A 16,339-nucleotide genomic window follows, 5' to 3' on the forward strand; every position below is an offset into this window, starting at 1 on the left:
GACCTTCTTTCCCTTTATCTGTGAGTGTTTGGGTCTTTGTCCGTCCCTCAGGTGTACCTGATAACCCTGCTTTAGTCTAGACAGCAGAGCGGAGAGAGCACTGGGTCAGGAGTCAAGAAAAAAAAAAAAAAGTTCTGCTGACTGCTTGTCTGACATTGAGTAAATCACTTAAACTGGCTGCCTCTCTGTTTTCCGTCTGTAAAATGGGGATGATAGGACCTGCCCCCAGGTATCACCTAGTTGTCATAAGGATAAAATGAAAATATGCTTTCAAAACTGTAAAATGAGGGGCCCCTGGCCGGCTCAGTTGGTAAAACGTGAGACTCTTGATCTTGAGGTCACGTGTTCGTTGAGGGTGGAGATAACTTAAAAATTAAAAAGAATTTTAAAAAGTACATATTTATTTAAAAAACTATAAAATGGGGCGCCTGGTGGCTCAGTCGGTTAAGCACCAGACTTCGGCTCAGGTCATGAGCTCACGGATTGGGAGTTTGAGTCCCGCGTGGGGCTCTGTGCTGACAGCTCGGAGTCTGGAGCCTGCTTCAGATTCCGTGTCTCCCTCTCTCTCTGCCCCTCCCCTCCCCTGCTCTCTTTCTCTCTCTCTCTCAAAAATACATAAACATTAAACATTTTTTTAAAACTGTAAAATGAAGTATAAGTAATACATCCTAGCACCAGGAGCTTCAATGTGGGGGCTCGGAGAGTAGGAGCAGGAAGAATAATACGGAAATGGCGCCCCCTTCTGTGCATCTCAGGAATTGCCCCACACCACCAGGAGCAGGCTTCGTGCCCAGCGGGGAGTCCGAGGCTCAGGCATCGCCAGGTTTCCTCCTACTTCATGTTCTCTTTATCAGTTGCTTTATGAGTTTCCTCCTTGTTTAAATTCCCCACCCCTGTCTCTTCCCTCGGGTTTGACTTCAGTCTGAACACGGGATCGTCACAGCCACTTAGAATTCTCCCCCTGAGCCCTCATCATTTCTTTTCTTTCTTTTAAAGTTTATTTCTCTATTTTGAGAGAGAGAGAGAGAGAGAGAGAGAGAGAGAGAGAGAATCCCAAGCAGGGGTCGGAGCTGTCAGCACAGAGCCCAGAGAGGGGCTCAAACGCACAAACCGGGAGATCATGACCTCAGGGGAAGTCAGATGCTTAACGGACCGAGCCACCCAGGCGCCCCAGCTCCGATCATTTTTTATCCCACTGCGGGGCTCCATTCCTCACTGTGGGCCTCTCCTGTTTAGGACAGATTAAGTTCTAACAGAGTTCGTCTTTTCCTGTTTGGCTCATCAGTTAGTACTTGCTGAGAAATAAATATTTTTCACCTGCTCATCCACATATTTTGTGCCGTTCTCCAGACGGTGAATTACACAAGCCCAAGGCGAGACTGCAAAGAGCGTTTGTCTCGAGGGTCCTTTCTGCACAGGGTTTTGTTGGTTTTCTTTTGTTTTTGTATTAAGCACCAAGAGCCAAGGACCGGGCGTTCCCGAAACCCTTCTTCCCATTATGCAAAGCCTCACGGTGCCCCAAGGCATCACAGTTCCATCTACTGGGACAAATTTGAGTAATTAACTTTTTAAAAGTTATCTGCTACCTGATAGTATCTTAATGTGCTAACACACTTGTCTTTTAATAGCAATCTTTAAAATCTTGAGTCAAAGACTGGGGGTGGAGAGATTAAAAAAAAAAAAAAAAGAAAGAGAATGTCCACTTCCAATAAAAAGATTTGCCTAAAGAGATTACTACACATTTACACAAAGAGCCTTACATTTACACAATGATAAAATGTTCCCATTTTACTAAGAGCCTCACCGCCTGCTTGGAGGCCGTGTGATCACCACTTACTGAGCAGAGGGAGGCCCAGCAAGGTTTCGTATTCGCTCAGGTCTGTAGAACCAGGCCTGGGACTCAACTCTTCTGCTGTGTCCCCCATTTTTCTGAAGAGAATATTTGATGAGGCAGAGGCTGCAAATACTGACTGAAAAGAGATATTGATAATTGAAAAGAATTGTTCACAGATTAAAATTTTCCTTCAATTACTATTATTTGGTATTACTGTTCACAGCAGTCATTAATACCCTCTTCTGCTCTCCAGAAGGAAGACTCCAGAGTGTAGAGGTTTTGCTGTGTTGATCGCTATGTTCCTGAAACCATGGCTGACCTTCCGTAAGTACTAACTGAAACAAGCAAACAAAAAAAATGAATCAATATGAATAATAAAAAGGTGATGTTATCAATTATGCCTCAGTAAAGCTGAAAAAAAAATACACTGAGAAAAATCCACTGCCCTTATTTTAAGTGAAGTTATGGGGGCACCTGGGTGGCTCAGTAGGTTGAGCATCCGACTCTTGATTTCAGCTCACGTCATGCTCCTAGGGTCGTGGGGTCAAGCCCCGCATCAGGTTCTGAGCTAAGTGTGGAGCCTGCTTAAGATTCTCTCTCTCTCTCTCTCTCTCTCTCTCTCTCTCTCTGCCCCTCTCCCCTGCTCACACACACATTCTCTCTAAAATAAGTAAACAGATAAAATAAAGTGAAGTGATGTTAGATTGGATTTGTTTTATTCTATGACTGGATAAAAAGTATGTAGATTCATTACAGCTTTTTCAAATGAAACAGAAAAGTGAAAAAACAAATGAACACGTCACACGCATTAGTTTGGCACGCACGGAACAGAGGCCATGGGAGGACAGGGTGAGAAAGTGGCCGTGTGCGAGCCCAGAGGAGGGCTCTCACCGGACGTCAATCCTGACGACACCTTGATCTTGGACTCCCAGCCTCCAGAGCTGTGAGAAAACAAAAAGTAAAGCCTCTCAGTCTATGGCATTTTGTGGCCACTGGAGCAGACTAATACAGGATACGCTTCTCCTGTATAGGTTCTCCTGAAATACAGGTGGCATTTCTCTTGGGTAAACACCTATGAGAGAGATTCCTTGGTCTTGTGGTAGGTGTGTATTTAACTTGACAAGAAATTGCCAAACTGTGTTCCAGAGTCGCTGCATCATTTTGTGTTGACATCAGCTGTAGTTGCCCCACATCCTCGTCAATATTCGGCGTTACCTGGTGAGGCCTTTGCTTTGTTTTTTGTTTGCTTTAGTTTTAGCTATCCTGGTGGGATATACTGGTATCTAATTATGGTACTATTTTACATTTTCCTTTTCTTTTTTAATTTTTTTTTTTTTTTGAGAGAGAGACAGAGAGCGAGAGAGAGATCAAGTGGGAGAAAGGGCCAGAGGGAGAAACAGAGAGGGAGAGAGAGATCCTCAAGCAGGCTCCATAATGAGCAGGACTCAATCCCACCATCCTGGGATCATGACCTAAGCCAAAATCAAGAGTCCAGTGCTCAGTCAACTGAGCCATCCAGGCACCCCTACATTTTCCTGATGATGTTAAGCATCTTTCAAGTGCCTACGTGTTAATCATGTCTTCTTTGATGAAGTATTTGTTCACATTTGTTTCCCTTTTTGTTATCAGGTTGTCTGTTTTGTTATTATTGAGGTGTTAAGGGGTCTTTATCTATCCTAGGTATAAGCATTTCATTCAGTGTATGTTTTGCAAAGATTTTCTTCCAGTCTGTCTTACCTTCATGTTTTCTGAACATTGTCTTTCAAAGGGCCTAAGTTTTTAGTTTTTATTTATTTATTTATTTATTTACTTATTTATTTGTGTTTATTTTTGAGAGAGAGAGGGAGAGAGAGAGAGAGAGAGAAAGAGAGATGCGTGCGTGCATGAATAGGGGAGGGACAGAGAGAGAGGAAGACACAGAATCTGAAGCAGGCTCCAGGCTCTGAGCTGTCAGCACACAGCCCGATGCGAGGCTCAAACTCATGAACTGTGAGATCATGACCTGAACCGAAGTCGGATGCTTAACCGACTGAGCCACCCAGGCACCCTGCTAAGTTTTTATTTTTAATAAAGTCTAATTTATAAGGTTTTTCTGTTACGGTTCATGCTTTTTGGGTTCTAAGAAATCTTTACCTAAACAAAAATGACAAAGGTTTTCCCCTACATTTCTTTCAGAAGTTTTATAGTTTTTTGAAAGTTTATTTATTTTGAGAGAGACAGGGACAGAGCACACAAGCGGGGGAGGGGCAGAGAGAGAGGGAGAGAGAATCCCAAGCGGCCTCTGCACTCCTAGTGCAGAGCCCAATGTGGGACTCGAACCCACGCACTGTGAGGTCATGACCTGAGCTGAAATCAAGAGCCAGATGCTTAACTAATTCAGCCACCTAGGCGCCCCAAAGTTGTTTTTTTTTTTTTATTTTTTTTTCAACGTTTTTTATTTATTTTTGGGACAGAGAGAGACAGAGCATGAACGGGGGAGGGGCAGAGAGAGAGGGAGACACAGAATCGGAAACAGGCTCCAGGCTCTGAGCCATCAGCCCAGAGCCTGACGCGGGGCTCGAACTCACAGACCGCGAGATCGTGACCTGGCTGAAGTCGGACGCTTAACCGACTGCGCCACCCAGGCAAAGTTTTATGATTTTTAACTTTTACATTGAGGCATATGATCCACTTTGAATTAATTACGGCATATGAGGAGAGGTAAGAATTGAGTTCATGTTTTTCCACAAGGATATCCTATTATTCTAGCCACATTATTTTTTGTAAGTAATCTCTACACCCAACATAGGGCTCAAACTCACAGCCCCAAGATCAAGAGTTCCATGCTCTACTAACCGAACCAGCCAGTCACTCCTCTAGCAATATTGTTTAAAAGACCATCCTTTTCTTCTTTGTCAAAAATGAATTGACATTATTATATGTAAGTCTATTTCTGGACTCCCTATTCTGTCCCATCCATATGCCTATCTTTACATCAACACCATGCTGTCTTAATTACTATAGCCTTACAGTAAATCTTGAAATCTGGTAAAGTTCTCCATTCCTATTCTTTCGTACGTTTGTTTTGGCTGATCTAGATTCTATTTCTCCACAAATTTTAGAATAAACCCATCAATTTCTATTAAAAAAAAACAAAAACAACAAACCCAAACAACCTACTGACATCATGACCAAGACTATGTTAAATCTATAGATGATTTGGGGGAGAATTGACATAACAATAATGAGTTTCTATGCATAAACACGATACATCTAACCATTTATTTAAGTCTTCTATAATTTTTCTTGGAAATATTTTGTAATGTTCAATATTCGGTCTTTGCATTCAGTTTGTTAGATTTACCCCTAATATTTATTTTAATGTTACTACAGGGGCACAACGGTGGCTTAGTCTGTTGAGTGTTGGACTTCAGCTCAGGTCACGATCTCGTGGTTCATGAGTTCGAGCCCCACATCAGGCTCACTGCCGTCAGCCAGTTAGCACAGAGCCCGCTTTGGATCCTCTGTCCCCCTCTCTCTCCCTTCTCCCACTTGTGCTTTCCCCAAAATAAATAAGTATTTTTTAAAAATATTACTTCAAATGGCATTTTAAAAGCTTTTTATTTATTTTTATTTTACATCTAAGTCAGTTAGCATATAGTGCAACAACGATTTCAGGAGTAGAACGCAGTGATTCATCCCCTATGTATAACACCCAGTGCTCATCTCAAGTGTCCTCTTTAATGCCCCTTGCCCATTTAGCCCATCCCTCCACCCACAACCCCTCCAGCAACCTTCAGTTTGTTCTCTGTATCTAAGAGTCTCTTATGTCTTGTCCCCCTCCCTGTTTTTATATTATTTTTGCTTCCCTTCCCTTCTGTTCATCTGCTTCGTATCTTAAATTCCACATATGAGTGAAGTCATATGATGTTTGTCTTTCTCTGACTAATCTCACTTAGCATAATACCCTCTAGTTCCATCCACGTTGTTGCAAATGGCAAGATTTCATTCTTTTTGATTGCAAAAACTTTTTATTTGGAATGGTCTGTTGCTAGTGTATAGAAATACCATTGTTTCTCTGAATCTTGCAACTAGAACTCATTAGTTCTAGTGGCTTTTTAAAATTTTTTTTAACGTTCATTCATTTTCGGGGAGAGAGAGAGAGAAACAGAACGTGAGTGGAGGAAGGGCAGAGAGATCTAGTAGCTTTTTTGTAGATTCCTTAGGATTTTTCACATACAACCCCATTTGTGAACGAGACAGTTGTGTTTCTTCCCTTCCAGTCTTCCTTGCCTTATTGCCTCCAGAACAATGTGAAAGAGACACGATGAGGGTAGACATCTTTGTCTTGTTCCTTACCTTCGGAAGAATATATTCACCATTAAGTATGATGTTAGCTTTAGGCCTGTTTTCTTTTGTTCTGTATGCTTTGGTATCTTGTTAAATCCTGCTGTGACTCAGAACATGGTCACTGCAAATATCTCACATGTGAATGAAAAGAACATTATCTATCTATCTACCTATTGAGATCTCCTACATTTTCTCATTTTAACACTTCCCCACATCTTATATGCGTATTACATTAACATCTTAGAGTTATATCACCCCAATAGATCATATATATATACATATTTTTTTTAAATTAATTAACTTTGTTTACATCTTGGAAAACTTTAGTTATCAGTATAAAAAGGCTTCCTCATTCTGTTTTCTTCCTCCTTCCTTCTGAATGCCAGTAGGTGGCATTTCATCATACGGATGGACCACACTTGACTTAACCAGTGTATCCCACTTTGAAGGGTATTTTTTGTTTTGGGAGTTTTGTTTTTTAATCAGGAAGGCAAATTTCTCTCTCTCTCTCTTTTCCCTTTTCTTCTTCTTTTTAACCTTTTGACCCCTTTCTCTCATTTCTCCCACTCTCCACCCTTGCCTCTGGCAGCTATCAGCAGTCTGTACTCTGTGTCTAGGAGCTTGGCTTGTTGTTGATGTTGTGTGAGACTCCACATAGAAAAGAGAAGCATGGTATTTGTCTCTCTCTGACTTATTTCACTTAGCATAATGCCCTCAAAGTCCATCAATGTTGCAGTAAATGGCAAGGATTTATTCTTTTTTTTTTTTTTTTTTTAACATTTATTTTTGAGACAGAGAGAGACAGAGCATGAATGGGGGAGGCGCAGAGAGAGAGGGAGACACAGAATCTGAAACAGGCTCCGGGAGACACAGAATCTGAAACAGGCTCCGGGCTCTGAGCTGGCAGCACAGAGCCCGACACAGGGCTCAAACTCACAGACTGTGAGATCATGACCCGAGCTGAAGTCGGACGCTCAACCGACTGAGCCACCCAGGCGCCCCAGGATTTATTCTTTTTGATGGCTAAGTCACATTTCTTGGTATATACCACATTCCATTGCATACACCACAATTTCCTTATCCATTCATCCATCGATGGACAATTAGGTTGTTTCCATATCCTAGCTATGGTAACTAATGCTGCAGTGAACATGAAGGTTCACATATCCTTTCGAATTAGGGTTTTCGTTTTCTTCTGACCAATACCCAAATGTGGAGATGCTGGATCGTATGGTAGTTCTATTTTTAATATCTTGAGAAAAATCCATAGTGGTTTTCAGAGTGGCTGAGCCAATTTACATTCCCACCAGTGAGGCACGAGGGTTCCCTTTTCTCCACATCCCCGCCAACATTTACTATTTCTGGTCTTTAGCCATTCACGTTATAGCCATTCTAACAGGTATGGGTGGTATCTCACCATGGTTTTGATTTGCACTCCCCTGACGATTAATGATGTTGAGCATCATTTCATGTACCTGTTGGCCATCTGTATGTCTTCTTTGGGAAAGTGAAATTCCATTGTATGAATATACTACATTCTGTTTATCTATTCATCTGTCGAAGGAGGTTTGAGTTGTTTCCACCTTTTGGGTATTATGAACGATGTTGCTATGAACACTCACGTACAAGTTTTTGTGTAGACCTAAGTTTTCAGTTCCCTGGGGTATATACCTAGCAGTGTAACTGGGTTATATGGTAACACTATGTTTCACTGAGAAATCGCCGGATTGTTCTCAAATTACTGCACCATCTTACATTTCCGCTGGAAGTGCATGAGAATCCCAATTCCTCCACATCTTCACCAACACTTGTGTGATCTGACTTTATCTTAACCTTCTTACTTTCCAATTTTTCTTTTTCCCTACCTCCTTCACTCACTTCTCTATTTCCTCCCCTCATTTGGACAAATCTTCAGAATTTCTTTCCTTTTTAAGTATTTTTTAACACTTACTCATTTTTGAGAGACAGAGAGAGACAGAGCATGAGTGGGGAAGGGGCAGAGAGAGAGGGAGACACAGAATCAGAAGCAGTCTCCAGGCTCTGAGCTGTCAGCACAGAGCCCCATGTGGGGCTCAAACCCACGAACCACAGGTTCATGACTTGAATTGAAGTCAGACACTTAACCGACTGAGCCACCTTGGCGCTCTTAACTCTTCAGAATTTCTAATATTACTGAGACCCTAAAATAGTTCCACCCAGGAACCCTTTCCCTTGTATTAGATCTTAAACTTCTGCATGAAGTCGCTACCAGCCTCTAACTCATCTCTACTATGCGCATTTTTGGATTTCTAATCCTCAACAGCCAAGCCCCCATCTAAATGCACTGCACCCCGTCAGTGTTTCTGATCTCAGGGTTTGAAAAGAATCTTCAAAGTCTCTTAGTCTTGTTCATTTTATGAAAGAAGGATGTGGAGAGAAGACTGAATAAAAAGAAGGTGGGAAATAAGAGAAGGGAAGCAGAGGGAGGAGAAAGGAGGGAAGCACCAAGCTTATGCCTGACATTTTACATAATCTTATTCAAATCTCACAGCGACCCCAAAAGATTGGTGTTACCTTTCCCCTGTTTCAAAAATGAGGGGACTGAAGCGAAGAGAAGTTAATTATTTTGTTTGAGGTCCCCCAACCTGTGAGAGTCGAACTTAGCTACTTGCAACTACAAATCCTGTGATCCAGGAAACTCGAATTTCGAGGAGAAGAATGACCCTCATGGGTGTATGATTACCTTATCCCTCGGTCCTGGGACAGACATACCCTGGATGGACCACGGCTCCAGCAGTGAAGGGGGATTATTAGGAGAATAACACAGTGTCTTGTTTCTGAAGGGAAGTCAGTGCTGTGATGGGAGTAGTTTTGTCTCAAAGGACAGGAGATGCCTCTGGCTAGGAGAAAATAGGCTGGGAAGTATGTCCCTCCAGCAAGGTTATGGTATTTGTCACCTGGAAGGAACTCCAGAGTTAGATATGTGAGACAGTATAGAAAATTCCAGGAGAAAACTTCAGAACATGGGTTACCTCAGAGCAAAGGAAGCTACTCATATTTCTACATATTATTCAAAGAGCAGTAGCGGGTGCCTGGGTGGCTCAGTTGGTTAAGCGGCTGACTTCAGCTCAGGTCATGATCTCACAGTTCGTGAGTTCGAGCCCCGCATCAGGCTCTGTGCCAACAGCTCGGAGCCTGGAGCCTGCTTTGGATTGTGTGTGTGTGTGTCTCTCTCTCTGCCCCTCCCCTGCTCGCACTGTATCTCTCTCTCAAAAAATAAATAAACATTAAAAAAAGATAAAACAAGAGCAGTAGCAATTTATAAAAATAGAACAAGGTCATTACACAACCAAGTTCATTTGTTTCATTTTTGCGTTTGACTTGTAGGTCTTGCTTTTGAAAATATTTTTGAAAAATTAAATCTTGTTGCATAACTAACAAAGTCAAACCGTTAAACCATAATCAGAGAGAAGTCTGATCTCCGTCTCTATCTCTCTGCTCCATTCCCTCCCCCCAGAGGTAATCAGCATTTTTTGTTTTTTAATTTGTTCTTTTAACTTTGTTTTTATCTTTCTACTTCAATTTTTTTTTCTTTCTTTCTTTCTTTTCTTCCTTTTTTTCTTTCTTTCTTTCTTTTCTTTCTTTTTTTTTCTTTCTTTCTTTCTTTTTTTTAAGTAATCTCTGTGCCCAAGGTGGGGCTCGAACTCATGACCCTGAGTTGCACGCTCTACTGACTAAGCCAGCCAGGGACCCCTTATGTATTTTTAAAAAATATTTAAGGTAGGGGCGCCTGCCTGGCTCAGTCAGTGGAGCATACAATTCTTAATCTCAACGTTGTAAATTCGAGTCCCACGTTTGTTGGGTGTAGAGATTACTAAAAGATGAAATCTTAAAATACGGGATATTCATTTCCTCTTCCTCTTTTAGTTAAATGGTAGTATATTACCTTAGTTTGGCAATCCTGCTTTTTTTCACTGGATATCATGTCATAGCAGTACATAGAGGTATTTCTTACTTGTTTTTAGAGCTATGTACTAATTCTAGTATGTGAACGGGTCCTAGTTTATGAAAGCATTCTGTGATGGATGATCGTTGAAGTTGTTTCCACTTTTTTGGTTTTGCAAACAGTGGTCACTGAGCAACCTTATGTATCTTTTTGTATTTTTGTCAGTGGATCTTTAGGCTTGAGGCCTAAAAGTGAGATATTTGGATCGACAAGTTAATATCTATGCAATTTTACTAGATAGTGCCAAATTCCCCTCCCCCTGGATTATACCATTTTTGCGTTCCCACCAGCAAAAAATTAAAGTGCTTGTTCCCTGACTGCTTTGTCAACACGTTTTGCTGTCTAAACTTTTAGATTTCTGCCAACCTGAGAGTTGGGGAATAGTATCTTCGTGCACTTTTCATTTGCATTTCCTTTAAGTGTGACTGTACATCTTTTCACATATTTAAAGGTCCTTTATTTTCATTATTGTGTGTGTGTGAATTGTGTGTGTATATCTCCTGTCTATTTTCCACAAGGTGATGGTTTTCCTTTTCTTCTCCAAGTGATGAAGCCCTTCGTATATTTATGAAGGATACTGATGGTGATGTGCTGAGAGCCTGCCTACAAGCACCGATTGTTAAATCGTCAGGAATTTTGTGACCCAGCTGATGTCACATGGGTGCAGGTGAGCGCATTTTGGCAACTTAAAATCTACTGTGGTGGGAGGGTTTACACCATGGCAATTGGCAAAGACTGAACCAGGAGTCCTCCTTGCTCTCCAGAACACAATCAGACACCATTAATCCTTTGTAAGTCAGAAATACCTATCGCAGTTTTTAACTTGTCTTTTTATTTTGCTTATGATGTGTTTCGCTAACGCAAAAATTTTACTGTCACTGTTGTTTTGTGTAGTCCAAATTTCAGTCTTTTCCTTAATTGCCTCCGGATTTTGAGTTCAGGAAGTTTCCCCAATTCCTTAATTACGGAGGAATCCGCTCTTACTTCCTTCTAGTAATTATACAGCTTTGTTTCTTTAAGAAGTTTTTAAATCTTTGACCCATCCGGAATTCATCTTGTGTAGAGAAACGGATATGACTGTCTGGCTATCTATTTACCCCAATACTATTTACAAAGAAGGACTTTTTCCTCCATTGATTTCAGATGCCAGCTTTATCACATATTCAATTTCCAGATGTAATTATTTTTGGATTTTCTACTCTGTTTCATTGATCTATGTATTCATGCCCCAATACCATAATCTTATTGTACAAGCTTATAATGTTTTTTTTTAATTTTTTTAAATGTTTATTTACTTTTGAGAGAGAGACGGAGTATGAGTGGGGGAGGGCAGAGAGAGAGAGGGAGACACAGAATCCGAAGCAGGCTCCAGGCTCCGAGCTGTCAGCACAGAGCCTAATGTGGTGCTCGAACCCACAAACCCTGAGATCATGACCTAAGCCCGAGTCAACCGCTTAACCGACTGGGCCACCCAGGAACCCTAAGTCTTTTATGTTTTAATGACTAGTAGGGCTGGCCTCATTTTCTTCTTTCTCAGAGCTTTCCCAAATATTCTCATTGATTTAATTTTCCAAGGCTCCTTCTTCTGTTGCTTTTGCAAAGTGCTTTAAAAAAAAATATGGGCTTGGGCCGCCTGGGTGGCTCAGTCGGTTAGCGTTCAACTTCGACTCAGGTCATGATCTCACGGTTCACGAGTTCAACCCCGCAACGGGCTCTGTGCTGATAGCTCAGAGCCTGGAGCCCGCTTCGGATTCTGTGTCTCCCTCTCTCTCTGCCCCTCCCTCACTCTCTCTCTGTCATTCTCTCAAAAATAAACAAACATTTAAAAAACAACAACAACAACATGGCCTTGTATTTTCTGACTTCTGCCTCCTCTGTAGGGTCCATAACCCTACTTTAGTTGAGACCTTCTCTTTCTTTTTCCCCTGATGTTCTTGTCCTGGATAAGTTGAATTCTACTCACAGACGTTTCCTCGGACAGAAAGCATTATGTAAACTTCATCTAGCATTGTGAATCACTAATTCTGTTCCTGAGTAGCTATGGGATCTGGGGGCAAAACCATCTCCAGATTTTTTCAACTATACATTGAAAATAAAAAATAACCTATTTCATAGGGGGTTTGTTTTGTGCAATTAGAAATAATTTTCAGGCAGTTCTCAGTCCTACCTGTCAGTAGAATTTGACTCACTTAATTACTCCCTCCTTGGAACACAACTGGCTGACTTCCAGCTGACCCCACACTCACCCTAACTAACTTACCTTCCCCCTCAGGCTCCCTCAGTGTTGCCTCCTCAGCCTAGAAAGTGGGGGGACTCCAGAACTCAGATTTCAGATTCCTCTCATCTAAATTCACCCCCCTAGTGAGTTTATACTATGTTCAGAATTTAAAGGATGACTCCCGGGGCGCCTGGGTGGCTTAGTTGGTGACACGGTTACACGTCAGACTCTTGGTTTCGGCTCAAGTCATAATCCCAGGGATGGAGCCCGATGTCAGGCTCCTCGCTGAGCACGGAGCCTGCTTGGGATTCTCTCTCTCTCTCTCTCTCTCTGCCCTTCCCCTGCAATCCGCCCCCTCAAACTTAAATAAATAAACATTCCCAAATTTTGTATCTCCAGCCCAGACCTGCACTACATACTCAAAATCTGTACACCTAACTGCTTCCTTATCAACTCCCACTGGACGTCTCAAAGATATTACCAATTTAATGTATCCCAAAACAACTCTAATATTCTCCCCCAAATCTGTTTCCCTTACGGTCCTCCCAATCATCTCAGTTAATGACAATTCTGTTCTTCTAGCAGCTGGTGGGGGGGGGGGCACTTTTCGTCCACTCTCTAATCCACCTATCCCTGGGTTCATCCATGTGGCCACAAGTGGCAGTGATGAGGTCTTGGGCTGGTGGGGGTTCGGAGTTAACAGCCAAGAAAGAATTCTTGAGACGTCTTTGGTGCAAAAGGGTGATTTTACTGGGGCGCCTGGGTAGCTCAGTCAGTTAAACGTCCGACTTCGGCTCAGGTCATGATCTCACAGTTCGTGAGTTTGAGCCCCACATCGGGCTCTGTGCTGACAGCCTGGGGCCTGGAGCCTGCTTCGGATTCTGTGTCTCCTTCTCTCTCTGCCCCTCCCCTACTCATGCTCTGTCTCTCTAAAATGAGCAAATGTCAAAACAAAATTTTTTTAAAATTTTTTTTTAAATGGCCATTTTATTAAAGCACAGGGATAGGATTCATGGACAGAAAGAGCTGCACGAGGGTTGTGCAGAGTGACCAACTATGGAGTTGGGGAGACAGAGTCAAATGGGAGGCCTCCAGAGGGACTGTGATGTGCTAAGGAGGACTCCCAGGACACCTGAGGCCTTGCTGTCTTCAAGCAAAGGTGGTTTTCCCTCTAGTAAGGCATTAACATCAGGACAGCAGGGGGTTTCTGGAGAAATGTTCTACTCTGTGTGTGCCTCAAGTATTTGCCAATGGGCTGCAGGTTATAAGGAAGTTTAATCTTACCTGCCATTTCCTTCTTGCCTTTGTTCCCACATCACTGTGGACGGGAGGGTGACGTTGGGGCTCCAGGATATGAGGTTTCTGGAGATTAGGCTGTTGATAAGATTGCCTTTTTCTTGGAATTTACTAAGATATTTGCAAACTGATGGAGACTCCAGTCTGCAGGACTGGGGTCTCCATCAGTTAACTATTTGTTTTCTTTCCTCCCCTTTGTCCTTGGGCAGCCAAGGTGCCTGAGGAATGCCACCAGTATCCAACCGGGGGGGGGAGGGGGGGGGTGATGCCAGCTTGTGCTTCCCCCCTCGGCTCGCCTGATGCTCCCTCATCACCGGCTCAGCTTTTCCAGGCCAGAATGACTGTGACGGCCCGGCGTCCCGCCACAGGGTCTATCTCAGCCTTCTTCAGACCCTGACTTCTGCAGGATTCCTAGAAGGCAAGCCCCAGCACACAAGCCCTTCCTGAATCTCTTGTCCACGTCCATCCTCTGAGGTATTACCGTGAACTCAGAGCCCTTACCGCACTAGGCCCCGCGAATGCCTATGTATGGAGAAATGCCCGTGTTAGGCCCAGCCGCCCAGACACCTCCCACAGCTCGGCACTTACTTACTCATTTGTCATCAACGAACTTTAGCAAAGCTGCAATTAGTCGACAGCTTTGTGGGACCTGTTGATGTGACCACAACACTCAGCTCTTTTTCTCCCCGATGACAGGATGATTCCTCTGCTGTTTTGTTTGTTTGTCTAAACATTTTTTTTTTTTTTCCTAAGCCAAACTTCCTCAAGATTTTCTTTTAGGGCCCTTTTGCAGCTAAAAGCTCAAATGTTCCCGGCGTTGGAGATTAGAAGTACTTTCTCTACACCTTCAGGTTTTCTAGTGTTTCCCCACTTGGACTTGTGCAGACTTTTCCCTTCTTTTGTCACTTCTGTTTTGTAAGTTTTCCACTCCTTTCGTTTGTGTTCTTTTTCCTTACGTAATCCCTTCCTTGGCTTTCCTTGGGTTATTTTGATGGCCTTTTTCTAACTACAAGAACTGAATGTGTAAGTCATTTGTTTTCATTCTTTTTTCTTTTTTTTTTAATTTTTAAATGTTTATCTTTGAGAGAGAGAGAAAGAGAGACAGAGTGGAGTGTGAGCGGGAGAGGGGCAGAGAGAGAGGGAGACAGAATGTGAGGCAGGCTCCAGGCTTTGAGCTGTCAGCACAGAGCCTGACGGCAGGGCTTGAACTCACGAGATCGTGACCTGAGCCTAAGTTGAACGCTCAACCCACTGAGCCACTCAGGCGCCCCTGTTTTCATTCTTTCTTAATCATGAATAAATATCACAAGCTATTCAATGTCTGTCTTTCTTTCTTTCTTTTTTAAAATGTTTATTTTTGAGAGTGGGGGAGGGGCAGGGGGGGGAGATACAGAATCTGAAACAGGCTCCAGGTTCTGAGCTGTCAGCATAGAGCCCAATGAGGGCTCGAACTCATGAACTGTGAGATCAAGACCTGAGGCAAAGTAGGATGCTTAAGAGACTGAGTCTCCCAGGCGCCCCATCTAAGTGCAGTGCCTCCTACCCATTAAACGCCCCCTCCAGCCCCCACCCCCGCCATCCAGTCCCCCAGCTCAGATACACTTACCCTGTGGCTGGCATTGTAGTGGACACACGTTATTTTAACAACTCATGCCAATCTTCCAGGCCCATGTTACAGGTGAAATAAGCACTCAGATGTCTGTCTTGCGATGCCTGGCTGACTCAGTCAAAACAGCATGCAACTCTTGATCTCAGAGTCATGAGTTCGAGCCCCACCTTGGGTGTGGAGATTACTAAAAAGAAAAATAAGTAAACTTAAAAAAAAAAAAGTCAGTCTTGTGTTTCCATTCCTGGAATAGAAATATTTGAACAGTTTTAAGGCTTTGCCCCCTAACCGTGCCTTCCTCCCTCCGTCCTCTAACTCAACACCCAGAGCAAATGCCATCTCTGCAAAGTAAAGGTTCCTAAAGCACTGACCACCTGATATAACACAGCCTCCCTCCACACTTTCACACGTTCTATTTTGTTCCTAACGCTGATCTCAAATTATCTTGCTCGTTTGTTTCCTTGAGACGACCTGCCTCCACCACTAAACTTAAACTTCCAGGAACAGAAACTAGGTGTTGTTCAACACCGCATTGCCGAGGCTTCACTGAAGAAATACCCGTGGCATCAATGCGTTGCCGAAAGCAGAGAATGGAGCTTGTGCAGGAGCCGGCACTTCTAAGACTCCGCTAAAAGTAACAACAGCTACTCTTGAATCCGAAAGCGTGATCCTGGGAGATCAGAGGCACCCCTCCACGGCTGGGACTCAGGGCACCTCACTGAATTTCGGCTGGGTGTCCCCTCCTGTGGTGGGGGGGAGGAAACGAGCCTAGTCACCCATTGTGATTCTACGCACAACAACGTACCTTAAAACCTGCGCGAAAGCAAGTGGGGAGGAGGAGCGGTCGCCCGGCCGCAGAGGAGCTGGGGAGGTGGGGGCTGGGGGTGGGGGAGGAGGGGACAGTCTGGAGACCCGGGAGAGGGGGCGAGGGGGCGCAGGGGTGGGGAGGGGCGCGAGGGAGCGCCGGGGCGGGACGGGCGCGGAGCTGGGGGAGGCCGAGGGCACGCGGGGGGGCGCCGACGAGACCTCCCGGGCCCCCGGCGGCGGCGGCGGCGGCGGCGGCGGCGGCGG

General features: G+C 43.7%; 1 long non-coding RNA gene across 2 annotated transcripts; it reads left to right on the forward strand.

Moving 5' to 3' along the window:
* Positions 1 to 3,005: 3,005 nt before the first annotated feature.
* LOC115499023 lies at positions 3,006 to 16,186 on the forward strand. Of its 2 annotated transcripts, XR_003964052.1 has the most exons (3): positions 3,006 to 3,052; positions 10,694 to 10,815; positions 15,770 to 16,186. It is a non-coding gene; the product is annotated as an uncharacterized LOC115499023 (long non-coding RNA). The 2 variants fall into 2 exon arrangements; XR_003964051.1 differs by lacking the exon at positions 3,006 to 3,052 and having other exon boundaries at positions 10,650 to 10,815.
* Positions 16,187 to 16,339: the final 153 nt, after the last annotated feature.

Source organism: Lynx canadensis, chromosome D4 (assembly GCF_007474595.2).
Source record: "Lynx canadensis isolate LIC74 chromosome D4, mLynCan4.pri.v2, whole genome shotgun sequence".
In the NCBI taxonomy this organism is placed as follows: domain Eukaryota; kingdom Metazoa; phylum Chordata; class Mammalia; order Carnivora; family Felidae; genus Lynx; species Lynx canadensis.